Source organism: Ambystoma mexicanum, chromosome 7p (genome assembly GCF_040938575.1).
Source record: "Ambystoma mexicanum isolate Mex_15411 chromosome 7p, UKY_AmexF1_1, whole genome shotgun sequence".
In the NCBI taxonomy this organism is placed as follows: domain Eukaryota; kingdom Metazoa; phylum Chordata; class Amphibia; order Caudata; family Ambystomatidae; genus Ambystoma; species Ambystoma mexicanum.
Window position 1 is genome coordinate 943,456,629 of NC_090939.1, and position 23,672 is coordinate 943,480,300.

Below are 23,672 nucleotides of genomic sequence, written 5' to 3' on the forward strand. Positions count from 1 at the left end.
CTTGTGGATGATGCAGAGGGTCTTGAACTTGATCCTCGTAGCACCCCGAGATCCACTGGAGAGATTTTAGAGCTGGAGGGATGCGGTCCGTGGGCATGAGATGAGGGTCCTATTCTGGATTAGTTGAAGGGGGCGAAGGGAGGAGCTAGGTAGATTGAGGAAGAGGCTGCTGTAGTAGTCCAGCCTGGAGAGGACCAGAGTTCTGGAGACATTGAGTTTCTAAGGGAAGGTGAGGAAAGGGAGAATGCTTCTTAGGAGATACAGCTGAAAGTGGGCCTTCTTGGCAAGGTCCGTGATGTGAGGAGAGAAGGGGAGAGAGAGGAGTCGAAGATGACACCAAGGTTTTTTGCTTCACAGGAGGGTGGGGGGAGCGGAGGGGGCCCATGGAGGACAGCCAGAGTGGGGGAGGGAAGGAAGGAGCAGGGGTCCCAATGAGAAGGATATATGTCTTACTGGCATTAAGGTAGAGATCGCTAGCAGTGCACCATGGCTCGATAGCAGGCAGGCAGTCAGGAATGAGAGAGGAGGAGGCAGAGGAGGGGAGCTTGAAGGGGAGCTGCCTGTCATCAGCATAACACTGGAAGTTAGGAGAGAAGGTGGAGATCAGTTGGGCTAGAGGGACCAGGCAGATGTTGAAAAGCCAAGGTGAGCGGATAGAACCCTGAGGGGCACTGCAGGTGAAGAGTAAGAGAGAAAAGGGCCAGCTTGAACATGGGAAGGCCGGTCAGAGAGGAACGAGGTCAACCAGTCCTGAGCCAGGTCAGTGATGCCAAGGGTATCACAGAACCGATTTATAAGGGTGGCATGATTGACCGTATCAAAGGCAGAGGAAAGATCAAGAAGGACGACAACAGAAGGAGAGTTGGAATCGAGATTAGAGAGCAGGTCTTCACAGATGTTCAGGAGTGCAGTTTCCGTGCCTCTGGCAGCTCTGAATCCAGACTGGTGGTCGTGGAGACAACCAACAATTTCAGGGTGGTGGATAAGCTGTGAGATGACCTGCTTCTCCAAGAGTTTGCCCACGAAGGGGGTGACGGGGATAGGGCGGTAGGTAGCCGGACAGGAACAGTCAGTAGAAGGCTTTTGAGGAGAGGGTGCACAAGGGAGTGCTTGGAGTCAGGGGAAAGATCCAGAGGCAAAGGAGTGTTTGTAGAAATCAGCCAAGGCTGGAGAAAGGGAGATAATGTTGTCCTTGATAGTTCTAGAGGAGCACCTGTTTAGCTGAGACTTTCATAGATTGGACTTGTCTAGTAACACCATCAGGTGATATGGGAGAGGAGGAGGAAAATAAGAGGGAAGGGGTTAGGGGGCCAATGGAGACCTGAGAGCGGATGAGGGAGAAGGGAGCGGTATAGAGGAGAGTGAGGACAGGATGTCCTGAATTTTGGTGAAGTGAGAGGCCAGTGCAGTGCAGAGAGCCAGAGAAGGCAGAGGAGAGATGGAGACTGCAGTAGGATTGGCAAGTTCCTTGCAGATTTTGAAAAGTTCTGCTGTGTTGTTCGTGGCCCCAGAGAAGCGGGCTTGGACATAGGCCCTGTTCTTGGAGCAGATGGAGAGTCTGTATTGCCTTTGGAGAAAGCGGCAGGCCAGTTTGTCAGAGGATGTGCCTTAAGCCTGCTACTTCAACTCAGCAGCCCTGTACTTGCGTTTCAGACAGGCCAGGTCGGAGTCATTCTAGGAGTTGCACTTGACGGCAGGCTGCATGCGAATCCTCATGACAGGGGCAAGAATGTCGACAGTGTCGGAGATGGAGGGTTGAAGGTTAGTGAGGGTTGTGTCAGAGTGAGAGTCATAGGAACTAGTTGGGGGGGGGTGAAGGTGGCTGCAAAAGCAGCGACTAACACTCGGCTTTATAGGTCGAATGACAGAGAAGGTGACTGGCAGTGCAGGTGGGGCTATACCGGAGGACCCAAGAGGTCCAGGTTGAGAGGACAGCAGAGTATGATCAGACAAGGAGTAGTAATGAGATGGTTGGAGATGGGGATGTCAGCAGCGATGAGAGCATTCAAGGTGTATCAGGCGGAGTGCGTCGGACCAGAGGGAAGAATGGAGAGGGAAAGAGTGTCACAGAGCTGTTGGAAAAGTCCGGAGGTCTCATCAGGCGAGTCAACGTGAATATTGAAGTCAACGAGGAGAAGTTTGGAGGTGGAGGCTGAAGATGTTAGGTCAGACCACTCTGAGAGAAAGAGGACGACGTGGCCTGAAGATGGTGGTAAGAGCCAGCGAGAGGATAGTAGAGACACCAAACCTGCAGATGAGGCATTCGAAAGAGGTGTATGAGTGGGTATGACAGTAGCAGGGACCCATTCAGAGAAGACCTGGGCCACTCCACACCCGAACCGGAAAAGAATGCAGCAGCAGTTTAGGAGAGGGAAGTAAAGCAGAGACATTGGTTTAGGAGGGGGGCACACACAGTAGCTATGGCAGGATGACAAATGAGCTGGACAGGGAAAGGAATGACCCTACATACCATCCCCACCAAGGAACACTGCTTTTTTTGTTTGCATGTGCACATAGAAAGGCATGACATGACTGGTTTGTGAATGGGTCACATACTCCTTGTCCACTTAAGTGGTACCCTTGCACTTTTGCTGTTCTTGTAAAATATAAGCAACAGTCATGCTACTCTGTGTGGATTTTTATACACGAAAGCCAATTCTGTATAATACAGTACACACTGCAGTCATATCCCTCCTTATGAAGTACTCACAATAGTTAAGCCGCTGGTGACATGTCAGCCGTTAGCCAAAATTAGAAATGAAGCAAAGGGTTAAAGCAGATGTGTTTTTAATATTAGATTGTCAGATATTGAATTCTGTACATAAATTGCAGAAAGTTTTAACACTGGCGACTGCATTGAAAATATCAGTGATAAGAAAATCGAGTCAATTTTCTGGAGAGAGGAAATATCTGCTGCGATGATAAACACCATGATGTCTCGTTCCTTTGCTGTCAATGTATACAATTCTGATGCAGCGGAGTGCGGTCATCGGCATTCTGATAAGAAAAACAGCAAATGAATTAATGGTGCAGTAAAACAATATTACTTTTAGTAAAACAGATTCTGTAGCAGGGATTTGTTCTGCTTGCATTTTCTGTTAGTTTAGCATTTACCATACAGGCAGATCTCAAAACAGTAAATACAAAACGCATACATCATACCATAAATACTTAAAACAACTATTATTGTGCATGCTGGGAATGTATACTATCAGATGTATGCGATTAATCTGAGCAATCATGAAAAAAGTAACCTGAACAATCAAGTTAAAGTCACCCAAGATCGACTAGAAGATTCCATTGTTAAGCTTCTCTCAGTAGTGGTTCTTTCAGTGCATTACATTATTTATTTATTTGTTTATTTTTACATTTATTTCAGTGCACCTAACCCTGAGGCATCTGGGCACTAGTTACATAAGGTGTGGGTACATGTATTGAAGTGCAGGAGTATACATATGGTTACAGTCAGTGTTGGTATGTGTATACTACCTGGCAAAGCCTCACCTCATGTTGCGGAGGACTACATCAGATAAGTAATACGTCTCAATCAAAGGATACATAAGGTATGGTAGGGTGACTTGGATTGACTTGCCTCATGTTACAGGGGACTACATCAAGTATATGGCATTGGTAGGCAGCAATAGATCTTAAAACACAGCTAGATACGAGAATCAGATATTAAACACAGCTAGATATGAGAATATGGGGGTCTGGAGGAAGTGCACAACTTGGAAAAGCCTTGCCTCATGTCACAGGGGGACTACATCACATGCATTGTCTACAGCTTAATAAACTTAAGAGCAGGAAAGAGTAAAACAATTGCGTTAACCTACAAATCATTCAGTTTTTGCATTTTCATCTAACTGAAAGACTGACAACTGCGAAGAAATAGAATACATATTTAAGTAAATTACAGTGATAGCAGAAGCTCTGATAAACATGTATGTGGGTACTCACTAGGACTGGTCAATAATGTTTGGGCATAAACCAAAACGCCCAAATAGTGTACCTTTTGGACAAATCTAGTTGTAAACATTATCCGTAGTTTAGGCAAAGTTAAAAAAGTATACATTAGGTATATGGGGTTTGATTTCATGATCAGTCTTTTTTAGACAGAGGCAGGACGCTGTTGAAGAAGTTGAGGAAATAGCACAGTTGAGAGAGAGAAGTAGCACATTTATAGAATTGCATTGAGGATTAGGTAGAAAATGAAATGAGGATTAGGTAGAAAATTAAAGCAAGCTTGCTTGCTCTTGAGGAGAACCATCTCCGGTTCTGGAAGCACCTCAAAACCTTCCTCTGCCTCTGCTTTCTCTCCCCCTCTCCCCTGCTAATACTACTGAAACTGCACTGAATCTGCAACTGGGCCACTCACCGTTCTCGGTCCTTGGCCCAGCCACTCTCCCCTGCACTGCCTCCATGGCAACCCCTGCACTACGGGACTGTGTCTGTATCCCTACAGCCCCCCTTCCCAGCACTTGTCTGCACTTACTTCGCACTTGCCACCAGCTGGCCCTTGTTATTTATCCTGTTTGCTGTATGCTATTAACCCTGTACTGCACTTTCCCTTCTCCGTTTCGCCCTTGCACTTTTCCCTTTCCCTCTACCCTTTGCACTTGCGCGATCTGAATGACACCTGGCCTAGTAGCATTGTTGTCTGTCTCCCCTTGTTCCCCCCCTGCCTCGTCGCACCTTGAAACACTTGTGTATAGGCACGTTACAAATGCCATATCATAGCATTGGGGGAACAGGGCAAAAATGTATTGTGGGGCAAGTAGAACAGTAAAATAGTATTTAGTTGAGGGAGAGGCAGGACAATGAAATGGTAAATGGCACCTTTTTTGTCCCGAATACGGACTCTACTACATTGCAGGGACCATCTTACATGGACAGACCAAATAATAGTTGCAGGGCAAAGGGAGTACAATGCTTGATAGGCAGGAGCAGATTATATTCAGTGGCTGTGAGTGCACCATTTCAGGGAGGAGAAAATCCCAATGCAATGACTGACTCTTTGAATGACAAATGCAAGTAACATTTCTTGTCAGTTTGAGAAGAACATCACAGAATTGTGTGGTGGCAGGCAGAGGATTAGATTTCGTTTAGTGACAGTAAATCAGTGTGCCATCTTGAAGTGTCCAGACCAAATAATTGGTGCTTACGAAGTTGCTAATAACAAATCTTAGAATTCTTTTAAGGCAAGTGTGCTTTCAGAGTCTGTAAACGTGTCCACAATGTGCGGTCTTCTTGTGGTTATAGAAAAGTTAACTAAGTCCCACCACACCTATAGCAGATAAAAGTGCCAAAGAGGACAAGGGGGAATGCAGAGAAGGTTCAGCCCACTGTCTGTGAGACAGAAGGGAAAGAGAAGTCACATTTTGCCTACTGAAATGTCCTTCATCCCACAGGGCAAATAATGACCACCTATCACCAGCTGCACTCTTTGCAAAAAAGCTTTGCGCCCGTAAAAGTCTTGGGAAAAGTTAGGTTCCACATCATTGCGGTGTCACATGATGAAACAACATGCACAGTGCTAGGAAGAACCCAAAAGACCTCTACTACAGCATTCTCTCCAGTTACCAGCCACCATAACACTGTCAGTTGGCAATGTCACCCAAGAAAACATTGCTGCTGTTGTGCCACAGATTTGGTGACTGAGTGCAGTGGTGCTGACTGACTGGCTGCAGTCGTCATTAGCATTTGGATTGCTACTGTTTTGTTCATGAGTCCTGCTCTGCAGAAAGCCACTTTTCAATAGCTAACACAGAAGTACCGCAGGCAATTTATTCAGTACTCTGGGTGTCACAGATGGCCAAAAGAACCCTCCAACTCCCAGAGATGTTTCTGAAAATGTTAGCCTGGGTGCTAAGGGCCACCCCGTAAGCAGTTTCCACATTATCTCAGGCTTTCCTACTTTCCAGATTAGTATATAGAACTTTTTGACCCCTACTATCTACGTTGTAACAACTGTGAGGACTCAGACATGAGAGGCGGACACAAAGTTGTAATGTTCAGACATCTTTATTAAACAAAAAGGGTTGGATGAAGGCCTTTACGTCCCTGTCCTAAAGAGAATGTCCCTACCTAGGAAACTAAAACTAAAGATCAGTCTGTGTCATGTCATGAAACTTAAAAACTGTCCTTGTGTCCAAAACCATACTACTCTAACCGTTGCACTAGAAATAATCAACTGAAAGTGTAAGGGAATGTCTCTTTATGTTTGGCAAACAGTGTGCCTAAAATAATAATTGATAAATCCAACAAAAGTATTCTCCCCCTCCCCCCCAAAGGATAAATGTTTGGATACAGAGGGTCTTTCCCTTCCCATGGATATTTAGGTAGGAAGGCAAAGTGTCTCTTTCACATAACAGTTTTTGGGATGCATAAATGTGTGTGTACCTTTTTACCATGTACGTTGAAAAACAAATAGGTTTCTTTATACACATACACCTTTAATGGATCTCTTGGTATACTCCCCTGCCAGGAATCCTTGATCCCCTGGTACAACTTGCTGCCAGGTATCTTTCCACTCTTTGTACAACTTGACTGGACCTCCTGGTATACTCTCCTGCCAGGATTTGCTTTCCGGGTTTTACCAATCACGTGGTATACTCTCCTGCTAGATATCTTGCCTCCCAATGTTCACTGTCTGGTGTGTTCCTTTCACCAGGACTTCTTCTTGGGTTCACTGTCCTTTAATTCAACACAGTTGTGTTACTTCACTGTATTTTCTATTTCATTGGCTTGAGGTACTTCTTGTACCTTCCCCCCACCAACATCTCATGTATGGGGACTTGTTCAAGTTCTGCCTTTTTATATCTTCATTACTGTTCATTTATTTGGGGTATTGCTTGCTCTAAATTTCCCCATGTTTATATCTCATGTATGGGGTATTATTCAAGTTCTGTCTTTGTATTGCACTGGGTCGGTATTCAAATACCCTTTCCTCTTTATATGCCTGTTGGTATGCCTCAGGGTCCCCAATGGCTTTGGGTAGACTTACTGGCGTATTGAAGCGTTCCCGACCCATGGCATGCTGCAGTGGTGAAGCTCCCGCTTTGGAACTGTCTTCCTCGCACTGCAGACCTCCTTCCCGCTCTTGGGGCAGCTTCGCATTCACACGCCAGCATGACCACTGCTTCTCTGCACAAACACGCTCCCGGTAGCTCCCCTGTTACTGTTGGCACTTCAGCAGTTCTCTCAGTGCCTGAGGTGTCTCTTCTGGCCTCGCGCCATACTGGTATGTAACGCTTGGGAGCGGAAGCACATGCCGCCACAGCACGGTCCTTCTATGTACTGCTCTCTGCTTCAGCTCTGCTTCTCCCATCTCTGGCTTCACTTCCTTCTTCTCCGGCTGTCCTGTTTTGAAAGCAGACACCATTTGTAGAAGTCCCGCCTACTCGGACCTCCCAAAAACAACTAGTCTGCATACTTAACTTTGTGTTTCTTTTGATCCGCATTAACTCCTTTTTCCTCTTCCTCGTTTCTCTACCTGAGGCTTTCTGGGAGTTGGAGTTCACAGAGTTTCTGTGACTATCAATGTGATATTGTTCAGAACTTCTATTCAGAGAATCATTAGAGCTAAGAAAAGTTAAAGGAGTGTTATGTGTGAATGAGGTATGAATATTGGTTTGCCTAGAGTAATTTCAACAAGAGGGGAGAAGGGCTTGTATAGTGACAACAAGCCATCAAAACCTTAGGAATGATGTAGTCCTCTTCTCCATACAGTACTGAATAGTGCATCTCCTGCACCACCTTCCCCCGACAGCCATCTTCTCCCAGGTGATCCTCCCTCATAACACCATCCCCCAGGGTCAGGATCAGCTAGTGGCTGCCGACCCCATGACACATGGGAGGAGATCCTTGTTGGGGAATTAGTGATGACACTACCTTGTTGCAAATGAGGGCCTAAAGAGAACAACCATACCTTTCTAATCTCCCTCTGGGGCTTCCAAGACAAAACCTACTCTATCATTCAGGTTTGTTCGTAGGCATTGCCTTTCAAACACTCAAGCCCCACTCAGTCTTCTTTCTGTCACACACTGATGTTCCTTTCCCTGTATCTCCCTATTATTCTATCTTCCTCTCGCTGCTCTCCTTCCTCCAACTCCTCCTACATGCTCTCTGCTCTTGTCCTAGGTCTTCATCCTTTGTCGATCTGATGTCTCTTTAGCTCCTTCTACAGCCTTCCTCCATCCTCCAATTATACTCCCTCCTACACTCTCCATCTCCACTGCACTAATATTCTCCCTTCTCCACAATGCAGCTACTCACTCTTTTCCACACCACCACTACTCATGTATCCACCTTCTACTTAATCGGCCTGCTTTCACTCAAAATCACTTTACACACTTCCTCTACTACTCGCACTTACCTTGCATATACACTCACAAGACAGAACCACTTGCCCTCACCAACCAATACATCACCTTTTCTCCAAAACGCTTCCACACTCCAGTCCTGCATCCTTCCTCATGCTGGTCACATGGTTTGCCACCTCCTCCTCTGACCTCGCCTGAATAACCCACACATTCCTATATACTGTTGCCTTTATTTTCCTCACCCTCCTTCTGGCCTAACCAATATGATCCTAACTTTCCCAACCAGGAGGTTCTACAGCAACCTACACTGACTAATAGGGGGCAAAGCCCTGCACCTTTCTCCAGGGGTGGGGGGAGGGAGCTGCTGTGCTACAGCAATGGCAGCTGAATTTGGCGGTGTCCCACTTTATGCTAGGGGACCACACTGTTATGAAATTCCAGGTACATTTTGAGGGTTTGTTGGGTTTTGCAAACATTGCTCAGCAGCACCGTTGTGCAAGTCTCTAGTGTGGCATTTGCCGTTGACATATGGCAGCATGCCACGTTCCTGGCAGCCATGCAGTTCTTTTGTTTTACGGCTTGGCAGATGTCTCTCTTTCTGCTGAATGGAGAACTCTGCTGACTGGAATGTTCGATATAAAGGCTCCTTATAGCTTACCCACTTGCAGGTTGTCTGTCCAGGTTTCTGATGTATGTGGTGCCTGTAATGAAAAGAAAAAGATTGGCAATCATTTGTTGGCAGAGGAATGGGGGATGCAACGTGGTACCATTAATATATAAACAGACACTTGGGCAGGGGACAGGAATTGTTGCCCTCTGAACTGCCACTGTTCCCCTTTCTGGTAGGAATGGCTCTGGCTTTCACCTTGGTAGGCCTCCCACCCAGGCTGCGAGGGGTACCCAGCACTCATTATAAGGTCAGATTACTGACTTTATCACAACTAGGAACTAAGAGCTGCAAAAATAGCATTTTGTTGGCTGCTCCAGACCCTATTAGCCACAGAAGTACAATAATCTAATACGTGCAAAGTGAGTTTCAACTGCAATCCTTTGCTGTTGTGCATTTTCATGTTTTATGGTGTTAACTGCTTTCTTGCGCTATTTCAAAATTGCACACATTTAAACACTTATTTTAGAAAACAGACCATCAGCCCAGGCCATCAATGGCAACATGGCAAATTCCCAGCATTGACAAAATATAATGTTCAGGCAGTCCTAAAGCCCATCTTTTGTGCAATATCACCTCTGATCCTCATCAAATATTGTTTGCTTTTAAAATTATTAATCAGTGCTGACATTAATTTCAGTGTTGGAAGGGTGGGTTTTCCATGTGCCTCCACAATGTCAAACACACCTTGTCTTTCTTCCATCCATGATAGAAGAATGAATAAAGTAAGGGACGCATTCCTACCTGGCAGCATTTTGCATTCCGCATATGAAAATAGTCAGATCCTACAGAGAATTAGTCAGAGTACACAGAGTGGGGGGATGTTTGACCTTTAGGAGAATTGGTGTAGCTGCTGTAAAGATGTTTGGAAATTGATTGTAAAGTGCCTTTACATTTTGCCTTAACCTAGTTTCCGGAAGGATAGCAATTTCCAATTGAAAACAGATAGGAAAAAGCCTATGTTTTGAAGAGACTGGAACTGTGAGAGAGGAATGAACAATGGTAGTGGCGAGTTCTAAACTGCCTATCATATTAGTGTTTGAACCAGCACTAATCCTGTTAGATCCTGTTAATTTTGGGCTCCTGAAGAGGACTGGTGTGTCAGAACCGTGGTGGGAACCAACTCAGAAGAAATTACGATGAAAGTGCAGCCTAATGAGAACCTAGGTGTGACTTGAATGTTTGCACGCACTACACCAGAGAGGGTGAACACAGGCAGTCAGCGCCAACATGAAACATAATTTGTCCCTGCAATCCCTGTGCAAATAGAGACACATCCATGAACTATAACCACCAACAAAAAGTTGTGGTGGTGGGGACAAGGCCCTGATTGATTTTGCCATGGGCACAGTATGTCAGGCGGGTAACAGTGGGGCGGTAGGGGGCTGAGGGTTGCTTGTGTCTGTGTGTCAGGCCGAGCGAAGGAGTGTCCTCCTGTGAGGATGTTCCCTCATTGTCGTCCCCAATTTTTAGAGGGTGTTGGGAAAGAGGGACCACTGGAAGTTGATATGTACGCATTAGGACTGGTCAGATCATACTTCCGTTCTATGTGCTTGTACATTGCCATGGTCCCCAAGCAGCATAACTTCTCTGGTATATCCCACTTCACTGATATCTTGCAGATGCATATCACAGTGGGATCCTGAGCCATTTAAGTCTTCCTCTCCAGCAAGCTAATATTCTCCAAAGCCAATGCCAAAATGGGCACCTGTTCTGTCCTGGCATGGCCCCCGACTGCTTGAAATTTGACAAGGGAAGCCTGTGCCTCCTTGCATGCTTTGCAAGAGCAGGAACAGGTGAGGAGGCCTTGCATCTGCTGGGAATCACCTCTGTTACCTTCACCTGTTGCTCTTCATCTCTTACTGCATTCACTCATCTGTTTCTGGGCAGCCCAACACATCTGCTGCACCCTTTCCCTGCATTGCTACCATCTCTTCTCCAACACCCAAGTTCATTAAAGCATTGTCAAGTACACCTCCAGTAGTTACGTGAATATAGAGGCTTCAGTATGATATTCTAGGTCAGGCAATGCTATACCGTTATTTCCTAAATACTAGGGGATTAAGCAGGGCTGTCCCTTATCGTCTAATTTTGTATTTTATGTCTGACTTCGATCCTTTCAATGGTAAAGGAAACCTGTATCCACCATTGTTGAATAAAACTCAATATAGTGCACTCATATATGAGGTTGACATGGTTATCATAGACCTAAACCCGAAGGGATTTGAATGGGTACTGCAAAATGCTAATAATTAATTGGAGAATCATAGTTTGAAACTAAAGTTCAAGACTAAAATAGTAGTAGTCTTGGTCTTTGAAAAGAAGACCAACTAAGGAGGTTGACTCCTATTTGTACCTCACTTCTCTTCCATAGAAACAGATTCTGGGCTAGACATAAAGCAGTTAGTGGAGAAAGGTTTGGAAGGCAAAAGTTTTTTTCCATGATCCTCTACGCCGGTGAGTCTGGAGATGTCATAATTGCAAACAATCGGAGATGTTGCAGAATAAACTTTTACCCATGGTAACTGGGCTTCCTCGTGGAACTCCAGGAAGCGCCCTTGGGACCAAGTTGGGACTGTTGAGCATGGAGTTTATGCATGTGCATGTGAGATACTTAAATTATTTTTAGAAAATACTTCTGGGCCTCTCAGTTATCCCGAAAGTGTAAGCGGGGTTCTTAGAAATGACATCCTCTCCATGTAGTGTAAGGAACAAGTTACTTACCTGTAACTTTTGTTCTCCAGCATGGGTCTGGCATGGATTCACATGCTCATGAATATTCCCCATCGTCAGGCTGGGAATCCTCGGTAAAGAAAAAATCAGTATCAGTTTCGTTTCTGATCTGTCTTTCGTAGTAGTAACCAATCACTGATCTCTGCGTCATACTGACCACAGCCAATGACTGCCATCTCCCTAAGCCCCGCCTCTGGCAGCCATCTTCAGATTTGGTAGCACGTGAAGTGGCAGTATGACCAAGTGAAGAGCCGCAGAGGGGTAGGCGGGAGGGTTCGCATGTGAATCCATGCCAGAACCATGCTGGAGAACAACAGTTACAGGTAAGTAACTTGTTCCTTCTCCAGCATGGGGTCTGGCATGGATTCACATGCTCATGAATATAAGAATACATAGCAGTACACACATGCACAACCACGGGAGGTGGCAAAGGCTCAACATTAAGCAATACAACAACTCAACATTAAGTATCTCTTACCTCCTCACCAGGCTCACCTTAAGCGAACAGGTTGCGCAGCACTGCTTGGCCGACCCTGGACTCCTTCCTGGAATCCCGATCGACGCAGTAGAATCTCGTGAAGGTGTGCTTCGGCCTCCACGTAGCAGCCCTGCAGATGTCCAGCAGGGGCACACCAGATAGGAACGCCGTAGTAGCAGCGATCGCTCTGGTCGAATGGGCTCTCGGACGGCCTGGCAGCGGTCAGCTAGCCAACCGGTGGCAGTGCATGATGCAGCCGGAGAGCCATCTGGAAATAGAAGACTTCGAGAGAGCCTTCCCTTGATTCACAGGTCCAAAGTTCACAAACAGTTGTGATGTCCTCCGAAAACTCTTTGTGCGGTCCACGTAGAACTTCAGCGCTCTAGCCACATCCAGCGAGTGCAAAGTCCTCTCGGCCGGCGACGAAGGAGACGGGAAGAAAACAGGTAACACCAGGGGCTCGTTAAGATGGAAGTCCGACGGCACCTTGGGCATAAAGGAGGGGTGCGTCCTAAGCACCACCCCCGAGGCATGGAAAGTCAAGTACGGTGCTTTGCAGGATAGGGCCTGGATCTCTCCCACTCGTCGTGCAGAGGTAATGGCCACCAGGAATGCAGTCTTCCACGACACAAACTTCATCGGTGCGGAGTGCATCGGCTCGAATGGGGGCCCCATGAGCATAGTCAGCACCACGTAAAGTTCCCACGCCGGGGCCGGGGCCTTCACCGGCGGAAACGACCGGAACAGTCCTTTCATAAACTCTTTCACCAGTCGATGGGACCACAGGGACGTCCGTCCTGTGGTTCTGGTATATCTGGAGATCGCTGCCAGATGAATCTTAATGAAGGCATGGGCTAGCCCAGCCTTTGCCAGCGATAGCAGGTACGGCAGCACCTGAGGGGCCGTAATCCGTAGGGGGTTCATCTTCTGTGCTCGGCACCAGATAGAGAACCTCTTCCACTTGTGACCGTAGCATTTGAGGGTCGAGGACGCCCTGGCCTTTGCAAGAACCACTCTGCAGTCGGCCGGTATATCGTACCCTCCAAACTCTAGCGTTCCAGGAGCCAAGCCTGCAGGTTCAGCGACGCCGGGTCGTGGTGGAAGATGGCGCCTCCTTCTCTGGAGAGAAGATCCGCGTCCGCCGACAGCTTGATGGATGGGGACGTTGACAAGTCCAGAAGGTCCGGGAACCAGATCTGCCTCGGCCACGCCGGTGCGACGAGGATCATCCTGCACCGGGACCTCTTGAGCTGGTTGATGAGTCGAAGCAGCAACGGCAACAGAGGGAACGCATACAGGTATAGGCCGTCCCAGGGGAACGAGAACACATCGCCCATGCTTCTCGGCTGGGGAAACCTGCTGGAGAACCTCTGGCACTTCGAGTTTGTCGCTGTTGCGAACAGGTCGATTTGGGGTTTGCCCCATCGTCGGAAGAGTTGATCCACCTGATCCTGGCGCAGCTCTCACTCGTGACACGCGCGCAGCTCCCTGCTGAGCGAGTCGGCAATGGTGTTTCTTTCTCCTGCCAGGTGAAAAGGAACCAGGAACATCCCCTGGGCGACCGCCCAGTGCCACAGATCCTGTGCCTCCTTGGATAGGGCTGGGGATCTGGTACCTCCCTGCTTCCGTATGTAAAACATTGTCGTGGTGTTGTCCCTGAAGATCCGCACCACCTTGCCCTTGAGCGACGGGAGGAACGATTTGAGAGCCCAGAACACGGCTCAGAGTTCCAGGATGTTGATGTGCAGGAGCTTCTCCTCCGGGAGCCAGAGGCCTCTTGCGTGGAGATCTCCGGTGTGGGCGCCCCAACCTTCCAGGGAAGTGTCTGTCGTCACCGTCTCCTGGTACGCCGGCGTCTGAAAGTCCTTTCCCGCCGTGAGGTGCGCTCGAATTCCCCACCACTGAATCGCCCGCCGGAACACCTCGTTGAGGGGGACCCTGTCTTCAAAGGTGCCCGTCGCCTGCGTCCAACGGGCGTCGAGAAATTCTTGAAGAGGGCGCATCCGTAGTCTGCATAGGCGCACCAGGTAGATGCAAGAGGACATCATCCCCAGGAGGGACTTGATGGACCTCACCCTGGCCACGTCTGTGGCTAGCAGGCGCTGCACTTTGCCCAGAATGGTCTTCGTCCGTTCTTCTGACGGCGCCTCACTGTATCGAGCTTCGCTCCCAGAAACAGGGCCAACTGCGACGGCACCAGGTGGGACTTTGGGTAATTTATGGCGAATCCCAGGTCTGTGAGTGGCTGGAGGGTCCTCGCAGTGTGCTCGACGACGAGTTCCCTCGTCCTTGAGCGGATGACCCAGTCGTCCAGGTAGGGGTAGACGTGAATCCCCTGAAGGCGCTGCCGCGCTGCCACAGGTGCTAGGCACTTGGTAAAGACCCTGGGGGCCAACTTCAATCCGAACGGCAGTGCTCTGAATTGGTAGTGGCGTCCCTGGACGACGAACCTGAGGAACTTTCGGTGACTTCCGAGGATGGGAACGTGGAAGTATGCATCCTCCAGGTCCAGCGACGATAGAAAGTCGCCTTCCTCCAGCTGTCCCAGCACGTGCTGAAGGGTGACCATCCTGAACTTTTGTGACCTGATGTATTTGTTCAAACGACGAAGGTCCAGGATGGGGCGCCAGCCGCCCGTCTTCTTCCTGACGAGGAAGTACCTTGAGTACACCCCGGAGCCCCGGAGCCTCGGAGCCTCTTCGGGATGGGCTTGATGGCGCCTTTCCTGAGCATCGCCCGTACTTCCAACAGCAGTTGCGGGATGTGATTTTCCTTCCTGGCCACAGGTGGAATGTGAGGGCACTTCTTCAGGAATTCGATAGAGTGTCCTCTTGCCAGGGTATCCAGCACCCAACGATCGGTGGAGATGGACTTCCACATGCCGACGAACTTCATCAGCCGACCTCCCACCGGGCTGCTTTGGTGGGGGCCCGAGGCCACAGCCGGTTCAGTCCTGCTTGGAGGTGGTGGCCTTGCCGCCCTGGCCACCTTGCCGACGGCAGCGAGGCGCTCCCTGCTTGCCGCGACCCCTGTAGACCTCCTGAGACGAGGAGCGTGCCGCCTGGCGGTAGGACAACGAGCCACCGCTGGATCCCTTGGAGGCCCCCTGTCTGCTTCCGGAGCTCCGAAAGGGCTGTCGTTGCTCAAGGGCTCCCAGGGCGCGGGCCGTCTCCGTCTTTATGGCTTGGAGGGATTCGTCCACCGCCTTCCCGAACAAGTTGCTGCCGTCGAACGGCATGTCCAACACCCTGGTCTGGACGTCCTGACGGAAGTCGGTCGCCCGGAGCGAACCCCGTCGTCGTAGGCAAACTCCGGTACCCAGCTGGCGGAACCCGGTATCGGCAATATCAGTTGCCACTGTTATGGCGTGGTCCGACACCACCTCGCCTTCTTTCCGACACCACCTCGCCTTCTTGAAGTATTTCCAGGGCCTCGGACCTCTTGTCGTCCGGTAGGAAGTCCAATATGGGGGCCAGCTTAAACCAGAGCTCCCTGTCGTAACGGGCCACGATCGCCAGGGCGTTGGCCGCTTTGATCGTCGTCGCCGACCGCCGAAATGACCTGCCGCCCCATGGCGTCCAACTTCTTTCCCTCGCCGTCCGGAGGGGAATTCGACGTTGAGGCTCCTTACCCCGCCGCTTTCTTCTTCGCCGCCGCCGAGACGACCAAGTCTGGCGTTGGCTGGGCCCTGAGGCACAGGGGAGCGGTCTCGGGGACCCGGTACTTCTTCTCGTACCGGTCCCATTTGGCTGGTGCCGTGGAGGGGTTCTTGAGTACCGACAGGCCCTCCTCCCAGATGTCATCGATTAGAGGCACCGCGATGACAGTCTTCCTCTTGGCCTCCTGGCGCTGATAGAGGAAACCTTCCTTTTTCTGCTCCTCCGGGCGGAGCTGGAACAATTCGGACGCCCTGGCGATCATGGCGTGGAATGAGCCAATCTCGTCGGGCGGAGATGCCCGTGCGACGGGAGACGGGAGACCCGTTCCGTCGTCGCCGCCCTCAGAACCCGTCGTCGAGCCCACCGCACCCTCATCTCCCGACTCGTGGGAGGATGAGGAGGGAACTGCAGGCCTTACGGGGGCGAGCGGAGGAGAGGGTTGGGTCCTCCGTCGTTTGTTCTGAGGACTTCCCGACGGGCCAGGTTGCGGGTTCTCCGGCCTGGGCCGTGGTAATCTCGTCCTTATCTCAGAGCATAAGGACTGGATCGCAAACAAAATGGCCGCCGAGCTATCCTGAGGCCTAGGTTCCGGCTGCGCCGGAAGGGAAGGCTGCTCTTCCTCGCCATCGTCGTCTTCCTCGGTTATCTCTTGAGGATCTTCCTTGCGGGACCGAACCTTCTCGAATTGTACTTCGAGATTCCTCGCGACCTCGGTCAGTTCCCCCTCCGAGGCTGACTCCGAGCTCGAGGAGGCTACCGTGCCCCCCCCCCCTTGTTCCATCATGGGGGCCAAGACGATGGGCTGAAAAGAGGATTCCCTCCTTGGCGGCAGGGAAACTCTAGTCCCTGAGGCAGTCTCCGCTGGCGGGGTCTCTGCCGGCTTGGCCAGAGTCACCGCGATCGCCTTGATAGAGGCCTTTGCCTGCTGGGTAGGGGCCTTCACCACCTTAGGTGCGTCCTGGGCCTTCTCCTTAGGGGGAGGGGCGACGCCTCGCTCCCCGTCTCCCGAGATCGGACGGGGCTTCTCCCGAAGCTTACCCGGGGTCTCGGACTTCCTCTTCCCCGAACCGGAGCGCTGGCTCGTGGTTGACGGTGCCGGGGAAGGTGCGCCCTGCCTGGCGACCGAAGAGCCCGACCTTTCGGCGCTCCCGGAGCCAGCGGACTCGCGGCGCTTGGCCTGGTCTTGGGCCCCCGTCGCCGGGGCGCCCGCACAGGACTTAGAAGCCAGCTCGGACCCTTTCTTCTTCTTCTCACCCGTCGAGCCCTTCTCCAACCAGCTGGCGAGACGAGATCGACGGTCCCTCATGGTCCACTCCGACAAGTTCTTGCAGAACTGGCAGTCCTTCTCTACATGAGTCTTGTCCCCATGAAGACAGTAGAGGCATCGCGAATGTTCGTCCTCCTTAAACACATTCTGCAGCCCGCATCCAGGGCAGCTGGGAAACAGCTTGGGTCCGGGTGACAAACTCGCGTCCTGGGCCATCTCGAAGTAGGCCGCGAATCTTCTGGAATCCTCCAAGAGGTTGATTCGACGAAATCTTCACCCTTGAGAGGCGTAGGAAAATCCCGCAACGGGTACCCGTTAACGGGAGTAGAAACGGTGGAGCTTGAGGCTCGATTAACCGAAAAAAGTGAAAATTCACCTGAAAAAGTGCGAAACACGCAGTAAAAGCTCGAGAGCTAAGCACAAGGACTCCCAACACTTGAACGTGCGGTAAAAATCTGAAGATGGCTGCCAGAGGCGGGGCTTAGGGAGATGGCAGTCATTGGCTGTTGTCAGCATGATGCAGAGATCAGTGATTGGTTACTACTACGAAAGACAGATCAGAAACGAAACTGATACTGATTTTTTCTTTACCGAGGATTCCCAGCCTGACGACGGGGAATATTCATGAGCATGTGAATCCATGCCAGACGCCATGCTGGAGAAAATAGAAGTGGTACAATATCGGCAATAGATTTTGGCTGGCAAATGGAGGGTTTGTCTCAGCTTAAATCAGCCTTTAAAGATCTGATGGGCAATAGGACTAGGGAGCTAGATATGCAAAATATACACTCTCTGTTATCTCTGTCCACACATGCTGAGCTACGGGATTCCCATTTTTATGAAGGAAACTTTCACCAAATAAGAACTCCAGTCAGTCGAAGGATTGCGTTACAGATTCCTTTGAATTTACTGCCTCTTAACCGATTGACTTGGATATCCAATTTAAAAGCCTTATTCCGACAAACAAGTCATAAAAGCAAACAAACATTCTAAAATACATGAAATAGTCCTCATAATTAATTACAAATAGCACAATTTTAAACAGGTTGCCATTGTATCTTCAATCGTCCTTGAACCTTGTAGGCAGAAAAGTATCTAGGAAAAGTTTCCTTAAGGATTATGTAGCTGGACACAGCATAAGAAAATAGTTCAAGTTCTCATTTGCGCTGTTACGCAGAGGGCACAGTGGAGAAGCCTCATTGTTCCACCTGTGTGTTAGAAGTGCTATTGGTAATGTGCCAAATTAAAGTTTAATATATAACGACCTTTCCAATTTAGAGTTGACATAATCTAGGTCATAATCTAGGATCCTCTGCATCGTCCACATGGCTTTCTAGAGCCTGGGACCGCACTACCTCCAACAATCGCTTCCTAAACATCTACCTCCAACTCTCAGAGGGTCAGTCGCCTTTCCAAGCAGAGAGTTGGGGGCAGATCTCTTTCTTCGGCCAGGGCCTCCCTCTAGAACAGCCTCCCTGACTCTCTCAAACTTGAGCAGAACCATCTCCGGTTCCGGAAGCAACTCCAAACCTTCCTCTATGCTTCCACTTTCTTTCTTCCTCTCCCATGCTGATGATCCGTTTGGTCCAAGCACTGGTCACCTGGCCACCCTCTGAACTTGGGACCAGGCCCTCGTATGTCCAGTTGCACCTCGCACTGCCTCTTGGCTCCCACAGCACTTGTGGTCTGTATCTTTAAACCTACAGGCCCTCGCTCTGAGCTTAAGAGCCACCCGTTGGCTGCACTTTCTATAACCTGCACTGAGCCACCACCAACTGGCTGCACTCTGATTACCTGCACTTCTCCCCTCCCACCCCCTTTGGCATTTCTCCCCATCCACTTCCCTGCACTTGCGCGATCTGAATAACACAAGGCCTAGTACGATTGTTGTTTTGTCCTCCCTCTGCCCCCCCCCCATTGTCCTTTTGCACCTAGAAACACTTGTGTACAGGCACGTTATGAATTCCATATCATAGGTAACCCTCGTACCCCTCCTTAGTTTTGATGTTGACATAGCGCGCCAAGGACACAGAGTCAAGGGATTTTCCAATTACATCATGAAGTGCCTTAACGAGGGCAGCATTTTTTACTACACCCTTCGATAACTTGGTAATTGTGTGTGGGTTACTCCAGTAGATACGGAGGTCCATGTCTACAAGGCATGTCTTAACATGTACAGCTCATTTCAGAGAAGTGCCCCCCTGCTGTCCAAGAACATCTGCCATTGCATCCCTATATTTAACAAGATTTTCGATGGACCGTAACCACACCCAGTACAACATCTGACAGAGCGTGCAGATTATTTCATTTCCGTACATGCCGTTTCCAAGATCACTGGCAAGTTGGGCGTACTGTAAGGTAGACCAAGTATGTTCTTCAAATATGTGTTTTCAACAATTACCAATGTGTGGATATCTATCTGCCCCTTCAGCTCAGCCCCATATATAGCGGCCTGTCTCGCCTGGGCCTTCTAGGCATCAAGCGAGACATGCACGGCCCATTGCCGTATTCAGCTGTAAATCTAACCAGTGCACCACCATATCTACCCAGGGCTGCCCTAGCTTTTTCCAATTGCATAGACCAACTGCATGATGCCATCACCCTGACTACCAGGTTGTCATGAAACAATACTTGTTCGATTTTGCCCTCTTCCAAGACCAACTTGAGGACTTTGCATTTCCCCCTGTTACTGGTATTAGAAACCATGGATTTGGTCTTAGTAACATTAAGTGCTAAGCTGTTAGTTTTACAAATGGCAACAAATAAGTCCAGCTGTTTGCGGGTGCCGACCGGTGTCAGATATAACAATACTGCGTTGTCTACAAACATCAGGACCGGAATCCTGTCGCCGGCTAGCACTGGTGCATCTGTCTGGGAGGCCAGCAGCTCTTCAATGACACCATTCATGAAAATGCAGAATAGTTTTGGGGCCACGACACAGCCCTGACAGGTGCCCTTTTGTTAATGTCCTACCATCGATTCCCCACCGTACCACTGCTGTTTGCCCGTTTATAAGCTCTGGATTACAGTCAGAAGGGCTACCGGAATACCAAGCCCCCTGAGGACCTTGGATAGCCATCGTCTGGGCACTGGGTCAAATGAAGTTTTCAGATCCACGTAGACTGCGTAGATGCTGATCTTTCTGGGAACTGCAAATTTATCAATAATCCGCCGCAGCCTCAAGCTTTGGTCTACTGTGCTCAAATCCTCACAGAACCCAGCCTGTCAGTGGTTAATAATCTGGTTGCTATTTGGCCAAGCCTCCAGATGGAACAATAGGGCTCTGCCAAATGTTTTGCCCCCCCAGAGTCTAGCAGTGAAATCGGTCTATAATTAGAAGGCTGATCTCTGGAGCCTTTGTTATGGATTGGGACCAGCTCTGCACATCTCCAGGACTCGGGTAACACATTCGGTCTACGAATCGCATTCAATAATTTTGTTAAGTATGGGACCCATGCAACCGGCTCATTTGTGTAAAAATCTATTGGGACCCTGTCGGGCCCTGGTGCCTTTCCCAATTTTTGCCATGACAATGCCCTGCCAACCCCTTCGTAGGTCAGTATCAATGGCAAGTACTGTTGGTCTACTTCCTCTCTGGCACCAACCACAACCAGGGTTAGATCTAAGCTGACGTGAGCCATACCGCCGGCATAAAGTCTGCTGTAGTAGTCCACCCAAGCTCGCTCTGTGATGCAACCCAGCAAGGCATTATTATCTACTCCGTGACCAGTCCCGATTATGTCCCAAAAGCCCTTTGAGTCCCTCTTACTGATAGTAAGGAGTGTGTCCCAGGTGTTTTCATGCCGGGCCATCTTTCTGCCCCGTCGTAGTCTAATGTATGCAGCTCTTGCCATCCTTAAAGGAATAGTGGTTTCAAAAATGTTATTGTCCCGAGCGTTTGTGCATGTGGTTTTAAGTAAACTGTGAACGATCGTAAAAACATTTCCTATGCACCTTACCTTAGTTTCCCACACTTTTACACATGTGAAATCAGGCAGCAGGGCGCAGCCATCTTGTGCTAAACCTATCCGTTGCTGCATCGCCCTAAGTTGAACTGCCCTTGCGGCACTAAATCATATCTGAAGCAGACATCACTAGACGCGTACGGCCCATTTCACAATGCAAATGCACGTCTCGTGTCAACGTTCTCTTTGTGCCAGCTAATGACTCGTCTCCATGGAAATGGCAGGACGCGCCTTTCCTCAATAAGTATAAACAGGCCGCTTCTAATTTGACATCAGAGTTGCTTTTTCAATCGTTTCACTGTCGGTTTTTGTATTTCCAGTGACTCTTTTCTGCTCTGTTCAGCTATCTTCGTTGCTCGTAGCCTGTGCAAACAGTTACTAGTACTAGCATTACTATCAATTGTTGTATAATGGCAACAATACAGCCCTACCAGTACGAGCCAGAGTATTCCGAGGCAGAATTAGTTGAAAGAGAAAGATGTAGAAACGATGGGGCATGGGACGACAGTTGGGAGGACCAATCACCGGATCCTGAGCCAGAGCCTTATCGCATGGAAGACGTCTCCACCTGGTGTACCTGCAATCGGTGCAAGGTCATGCCAACCGAGGAGGAGACCTGCTGCTGCAGAGAAAACTCTGGATGCTTGGCCTACATATCGGAAGACGAGACATGGGCGCAATGCGTTACCGAGCTGCATGACTTCAGGGCAGCCTACCTCACATGGTCCGTGTTGAGGATTATGATGGCGCTTATGCACGAACTTTGCACAACAGTCCACCCTCGCAATCCTAGTAACGTGTACGTGTACTCTAGATGTGATGTAACTTAGGCCACTAACATTTCATGTTCGTCTTCTATATTGTCGTAACTTTGATCTATCACTGCCAAATTAATGTAGTCTGGCAATTCAATACATCTCTCGCGATTTGGGGAAATCATAGTGGTCATCTTATGTGTCTTTTTCATGTACAACCAAGAAACAATATTTCTCTGTCCCCCAAACGTTATGGATTGCATGGGTGTTCACTTTTGTAATGTGTCTACACTTTAAAGCCCAAGTTGATTGATCCATGAAGTAACATTTGTACGGGCAACTTTTCCAATAGGATACAAAATTGCATTTTCAACTAATTTGTACACTTATCATGTTCATTTAAATACAGTTTGTAGGTTTCTCTTCCACAGGTGGTACAGGCTGGTGGCCAATCGTTCGTTTACATGGTGGCTTCATGGGAGGCTTGGATACCGCGTTCGACGAGCAATACCCTCCTGTGTTGTTGGTGCCAATCGAGCCAAATTCCCCAGTGACAGCGGTCAGTACAGGGAATTTTCCCACCCTGTGCTGCAACCCGAAGTATACAATTTGTAGTACATTTGTGCCATCAACATCAGCAAGAAAATAAAATAAAAATCATCTTTTATGAATAGTTGTTTCAATTTTTCATTGAATCAAGGACACGCTCACTTGTCCTGGCAGTCCTGGCAGGGTGGGAACGGCCAAGGTGGCAAACACCATGTACACTTCAAAAGGTATCTTTTGCGCAGGGGCCATTGCTCACATGGCCTAGCCAGACCCTGTGTCTTCAGGCAAGCTCCCCTGAAGCAGGCTGCACCCTTGCAATCCACATAAGTGTGTCTCGATTCAGCAGTGTTCCGGCCCTTTTCTGCATAACATACACACCCACTTTTCTAATTCTTTATAAACCCCTTGATAGTTATCCTAAGAACATCTGTGAGCACTGGAACTCAACTCGTGATTGTGCTACCTGTTCTCCCGCTACTAACTACCCTGCATGCTGAATCCAATTGTTTGTTAGTCAAAGTAAGGGCAGGTCACCTAATCATCTCTTTCTGATCTCAACATTTCTATCTATTTCGAACGAATGTACCTAGTAGTCAATGACTTTACCAGTGTCTACGGTTTAAAGTGTTCTGATCTCGATATATATTAAATTTCATCAGAGTCAAATGTGATAGAATTGCATCTTTCTTAAACCATGTCTATAAGCATGCATGAAAGTACATTCAATGGACGAGTAACACGTTCCGATTTACGTTGCATCAATCAATTCTGTATGAAAGTTATCCCGGAGTATATTCAACTATGCTACACAGGTTTTGTTTCTTTGACCAAAAGTAACATTGCATAGAAAACTTTGATATAATCCCATCAATCTTATGAATTCAGTAGAATTTTTTTGTAATTATGTGTACTTTTTTTAATAGATTTTTCAAGAATGCCTGCTTGCACGGTTTTTGGTTGCCGTTCTAGGAGCCATGTCAAAAGTATGGGCACTATCATGCATAAATTCCCCACGAATATTGATTTAATAAGAGAATGGTTGGACGTTGTGGATTTCCGGTGGACGAGCTTGAAAGTAGAGTCGAGGATGTCTTGGGCGACTAGAGGGCCAATTGATTCCGCATCTGCAGCCTGCACTTTTCCCCAGATATGTATGACCAATCGTAGTACACAAAAAAGCATCGACTAAGAACGTCTTGTAAATTGCTTCTAAATGCAATTTCAACTCTATTCATGCACACGCTGCCTAAGGTGAGTCCCGGATGATGAATTGCATAT

General features: G+C 48.8%; 1 protein-coding gene across 7 annotated transcripts in view; it reads right to left on the reverse strand.

Moving 5' to 3' along the window:
* Positions 1–2,770: 2,770 nt before the first annotated feature.
* The window catches only part of APOO (apolipoprotein O), a 1,477,911-nt gene continuing 1,457,009 nt past the window's right edge, over positions 2,771–23,672 (reverse strand). For 5 of the 7 annotated variants that reach the window (XM_069637277.1, XM_069637272.1, XM_069637275.1 and 2 more), the window contains one exon: positions 2,771–2,997. The gene's annotated coding sequence lies outside the window, so the exon portion shown is untranslated. Of the gene's footprint in view, positions 2,998–8,979; positions 9,023–23,672 lie in introns of all 7 variants that reach the window. The other 2 variants (XM_069637274.1, XM_069637276.1) reach the window with 1 other exon arrangement.